We start from the raw sequence: 5969 nt of genomic DNA, 5'->3' as shown, positions 1-5969 counted from the left end.
AAACAATGGATAAAAATAATGGATTATCTTTGTTTCACCCAATTAAATCTAGATTTTTCACTCTTTAAAGTAGTTGTTTAGAAATTTCTTCCCAGCTTCGTTGCAGAAGTTCCCAAAAATGTGCTGTGCTTTTAGATTGCTTTGCTTTCACCCATCAGTCTAGTTGACCCCAAACAAGCTCAATAGGGCTTACATCTGGAGACTGTGCAGGCAACTGCGTTCTTTGAAGCTTTCCAGCTTCTTCTTGTCTTCTGACGTAATTCTGGTATAACCTAGAAGTATATTTTAGATCATTGTCTTGCTGTAATATGAACCCCTGACCAACTAGGCGTACACCAGTGGGTATTCCATGATGTATCAAAATGCTGTAGTAAATGAGCTAGCAGAAGTTCCTAATGAGAGCCCCTACTCATACGCTCTGTTGGAATCACGTGATCTATTTTTACTTAATATACAAATTTGCGAAAATGCTAGCCATAGATAAGTATACATCTGACAAACTATAAGAATGGTATTTTTCTCAGTATACTGTATATAACAATTAATTTGATAAGCAAGTGAAAATACAGGTGTCTTTACGATTATTCTTATATATTCCTATTTCTTGAGTTATAAGCGCTGCGGAATAAGTTGGCGCTATACAAATAAAGATTATTATTATTTATTATTATATACTAACAATGTGTATTTACCTAATTAACCCTATATGGCGCTGCACCCAGAAAAGTCATATTTAATGTTTTGACAAATTTATGTGAATGATGACTTAGGAATCACAGGTGTTGTTCTGTTTCCAGGTCTTTGAAATTTCTAATTAATTACTTATTGTTTATTCCTGAACTTTGTTTTTCACATGTTAATTAAAATTAACAGATGTGAATCACATGGAATGGGAAATTCCAGTTGTACGCTATCTTCGCATTCTCTGCGCCAAGTCAGTAGTAAATAATGCTCTCCGTTTTATTATAACTGGAGTGCTTTTGATCACATCAGGTCTCTGTGTGAAATTATTAACACGTCCCCATACAGCTGTGGGCTGTATGCAGAATGATCCCGAACAGATGACCTGTCTTAGGGGGAAACAATTTATCTACTCTAACCATACAAAAAACCTGCATTATGTACCAAAGATGTCAAATTTTGATTAATCAGTCCATAAGACCTTCTTCCACTCTTCGGTAGTCCACTGGAGGTTTTGCTTTTTTATATTTTGCAATCCTAGCAGTGGCTTTCTTAGGGCTTATTCAGACGTGCGTATATAAGCCAGGTTTTCACGCCTAGCCGATATACTCTGTCCCTCCCACTCACCAGCTCTCTGCTTCTCTCCTCCCCTTCGAGCGGTTTGCAATGGGAGGGGGTGGGATGGGGCGGAGCTAAGCTCCCGCCCCTTGTCCATAGCCAGCAATGGGAGTGGGTGGGCAGAGCAGAGCTTAGCTCCACCCCTATCACACCCCATTCCATTGCAAACGCAGGTGTGAAGGAGAGAAGCAGGGAGCTGGTGAGGGGGAGGGAAGGGGGGATTGCTCAGATAAAAGTGTATATCGGCCAGCCGTGAAAACGACGGCCGATATACGCTTGTGGGAATTAGCCCTTAAGCTGTGCTTGAAGATTTTGTGCTGTGCGGTGCCGATCATGCAAACTGTTTCCGCTGGCCGCATTAAAAACAATGGCTTGCCGGCAACCCCTGCAGTTATTTTCAGGGAAGGGCTTTAAATATAAGCCCTTCCCTGAAAATCTTCCCTAGCTATAGTAAAAAATATATACTCACCTGTCCGCCGCTGCCGGGGCTCAGGCATGTCTAGCCGCCACTTGTTCTCCCTGCATTTTTAATCCCCGCCTGCTAAAAAGTTTCAGAGCAGTGCAGGAAGAACAAGCGGCAGCTAGATGCACCTGAGCCATGGCTGACAGGCGTGTGTGTGTGTGTGTATATATATATATATATATATTTTTTTTTTACTACAGCTAGGGATGATTTTAGGGAAGGGCTTATATTTAAAGCCCTTCCTCAAAAATCACTGCGGGGGTGCCAGCGTCTTATTGCTTTCAATGGGGCAACGCCATCCCCATTGAAATCAGTGGGAGAGCTTCACAATCCGGAACGAATTAATGGCTTTTCCATTCATTTCAATGGGGAAAATCGATTTGACTTACGAGTGTTTTGGGTTAAGAGCTCTGTCACAGAACAAATTAAACTCTTAACACAAGGCACCACTGTAATGCCTTACAGGAGGGTGTTGTAATGCAGTCTGTTCTAACAATGGTTATACAGAATCATAGGGTTTAAAAGTCATCTACAAAAGTTGACACCTATAAGAACAGTTTGCATCAAGTTTTAAACAACAATTTGCTTTCTGTGCTGCATGGCCTTTGGTTAAAATCATAAATCCAGACTATTGTTGCTTCTCATGTTAAAATGTAATATTTTTATGTTTTTAACTTACTTTTGAACCATTTCACATTATATGCTGGACTTGAACTGTGTTAATGTAAAAAAAAAAGAAAATATGAGTTGTTCTAAAAGCTTTAACCGGTCGTGTAAATATGTAGGCATTCAATGAGCACTTTCTTTTAGCGCACTGGTGAGGGGACAGCATCTGTCATTCAGGAGAAATGTTTTCCTTTGTAACAGACATCCAGTATACCCAGTAAGTGTCACCCTGTAAAGGGAAGCAGCTGAACAAAGACAGCAAGTGCCATGCAGCAATACACTAAAGATTGGTGGGGAAGAGGAAAAGTGTATTATTATCCATCTGACAGTTATCACGACTAACCTTTGCAATCCAATTTTGGATTCAGGGTTTCCTAGGGGGCTTTCTCTTTCTGCCATTATACAATGGCACCATCTGCTGGCTAGAGCCAGTACTGCGTTATGGGACATGCTGGAGAGGCCCCTGACAACAGAACAGCCAGTAATATACAGTAAGAATACCCTGCCAGACGTCTTCCGACATTGGAGCTGTACAGCCTTCAATCAGAATGTCTTCAGACGGCAGTGGATGGGAAAGGGTTAACACATTTGGGACCGAGTGGGGTGGGAAACATTATGAAACCACGCATCAAGAGGGCTTGTTGAACCCCTGTTCAGTGCAATTTAATTCAATAGCTGCCATCATAATTGTGCATTGTAGATCCTCACCAACAATCCATCTGTCGCTCTCTATATTTCGAGAAACCATGCCTTTGGATTTGCATACAGTATTATGGGAAAGTTTTAGGCAGGTGTGGAAAAATGTTGCAAATTAAGAATACTTTTAAAAATAGAAGTGTTAATAGTTTATTTTTGTCAATTAACAAAATGAAAAGTGAATGAAGAAAAGAGAAATCTAAATCAAATCCATATTTGGCGTGACCACCCTTTGCCTTCAGAACAACATCAATTCTTCTAGATTTACTTGCACACAGTTTTTGAAAGAATTTTGCAGGGAGGTTGTTCCAAACATCTTGGAGAACTAAGCACAGATCTTCTGTGGATGTAGCTAGTTCAAATTCTTCTGTCTCTACATGTAATCCCAGACAGACTGGATGATGTTGAGTTCAGGGCTCTGTGGGGGGCCATGTCATCACTTCCAGGACTCCTTTTTCTTTACACAGAAGGTAGTTCTTAATAACATTGGCGGTATGTTTGGGAGTTTTAGCACTGGGATCACAATAAATCCTGAGAACGGGGTCCAATGGTCTCTTGGAGAACGGAGTGGAGGTAGTACACGTGCACCGCTGCACTATTCATTTTAGTGCCAGTGCTAGAAATTGGCAAGTACAAGTGCCTGACAATCTCCACTGCTGTCACTAAAATTATTGGAACAGCGACAAGCATGTGAGACCTCTGCTCTATTTTTCTAGGGACTCCCAGTAGTTGGACCCTGACAATCATACAATTATCCCCTATCCTGATAATAGGCCAGAACTTTAGATATTGCTACAACCCCGTTAGAAACAATAGAAATATGTTAATTAGTAATTTCTTGGGAGCACAGAGTGTATTATTTTTTCTCAGGGCCACTGTGTGTTTTATTGTTTATTGGGGGAACTGTGTTTTATTATTTCTTGGGTCTTGGGGGCACAGTGTGTGTTATTATTTCTTATGAGCACAGTGTGTATTATTAATTTCTTGGGGGCACAATGTGTATTATTAATAATTTCTCAGGGACCTAGTGTATATTAAAAATTTCAAACGAGCACAGTGTGTATTATTATCCTTTTGGGGACTACATCACTATTTTCAAGTGATACAGTTTGTGGCGCTATTATTTTCAGAGGAGCCAATGTAAGGGCCACAAACAACGCAGAGCAACAATTAGCTGGTGAATTCATGACGATCTGGTCCAGATGGAGAAGAAAAGGAATGAGCCCAGAGGATGTGTTTAGCACTATTTTATTAATATCTGAATCTGACTACAATATAAATTGCTGTATTTAGTGTCAGGTAGCAATTTTTGTTATAGTGTTTTTATCCAGTCATGGCATGTTGGGTTTATTTTGTTGTGGTACTGTGGTCCCCTCCAGTCACTGTATGGTACATACATACAGGCATCCACATCACATCTTTCTGGTGCAGATTTCCATTGAAATCTGCTGCGGCAGAAATCTGTGGATTTCTCTTGAGCATTTGTGTACAGATTGTTGCCTCATTGAAGGAAACTAATCCTTGTGCAGCAAACTTGATGAGAAATCTGTCACGGTGTTACGTGCTACTTCTTTTTTTCGCAGCGTGGATTTAAAATCCATTGGAAATTTTACAGTGTGGATTCCCATTCAACTGGATGAGACGCATTAGGAATATACTGCATCAGCAAGGTCTCTCCCAGGCAAAGATTTCAAGGCAGACCTGTTGCTTTGTGCTTCTTCAAAAGAGCTTGAACAGCACATCTTGAAACCCAGGCTTGCCTGGGAGAGACCTTGCTGATGCAGTATATCTACGTTGTGTCTTGTTGCTGTGCACAGCCTTGCCATGATGTATGATAACCTGTGACATGAAACTGTCTTCCACAGCCTCACATTTGTAGCAGATTTTGGCTGTTCCTTACCCAGTTTTACGCCTCCTCCACAGCTGTCTCTTTTTCAGTTAATGACTAGAGTTGAGCGAACGTACTCTGCCGAGCTTGATGCTCGTTCAAGTATTAGCGTACTCGATGGTGCTCATTACTTGAACGAGTATCACGCCGTGTTCGACCTTGCCCCAGTTTTTGGCTCCTCCCCGCTGTGACGTGCCTGTTTTGGAGCACGCGCGTCAATGGCAAATTTTGAGAGAGAGAGGGAGAGGGGGAGACGGAGGGAGAGGAGGAGAGGGAGGGAGAGGGGGAGAGGGACTCTGGAATTTTACAAAAAGCTCGACTCGAATAACGCGGACCCGAGCATTTGAGTGCTTGCTCATCTCTATTAATGACTGCATTTCAACCTACGTATGAAAATGATGATCAATATCACCTAATTGGTACAATTGGTCAATCATATACCTGAAAATAATCCTACAAAACCCCTGACTTTGTGCAAGTCTACCTAGAAGAGTTGATGCGGATTTGAAGGCAAAGGATGGTCATGCCAAGTATTGATTTAGATTTCTCTTTTCTTCATGCACTTTGCATTTTTTAAACTGACACAAGTAAACTAGTAACACTTCTATTTTTGATAGCATTTTGACTTTGCCGCCTTTTCCCACACCTGCTTAAAAGTTTGCACAGTGCTGTATATCTCACTTAATTTGATTGCAATCCGCTCATAATTCAACATTTCAGCTAGATCATCTGTTCATTCATTCCACTTTCAGATGTTTGGTTTACAATTAAAGGCTGTTGTTATATAAAGAAATGTATTTCTAATATTAAAGTTATACATTAATGTCAATCCAACTGTCGAATGATGGAACCCTGCGAATTACAGAAGTGCCTTTGGTCTTGGAGTTGTAGTTCTAGAAATACAGGTCAAGTTGCAGTTCCTTGAGGCAGTGTAATAAAGTGTTATCTACGAGGGAG

Source organism: Eleutherodactylus coqui, chromosome 7, assembly GCF_035609145.1.
Source record: "Eleutherodactylus coqui strain aEleCoq1 chromosome 7, aEleCoq1.hap1, whole genome shotgun sequence".
Classification (NCBI taxonomy): Eukaryota; Metazoa; Chordata; class Amphibia; order Anura; family Eleutherodactylidae; genus Eleutherodactylus; species Eleutherodactylus coqui.
Note: the sequence above shows the minus strand (reverse complement) of the source record.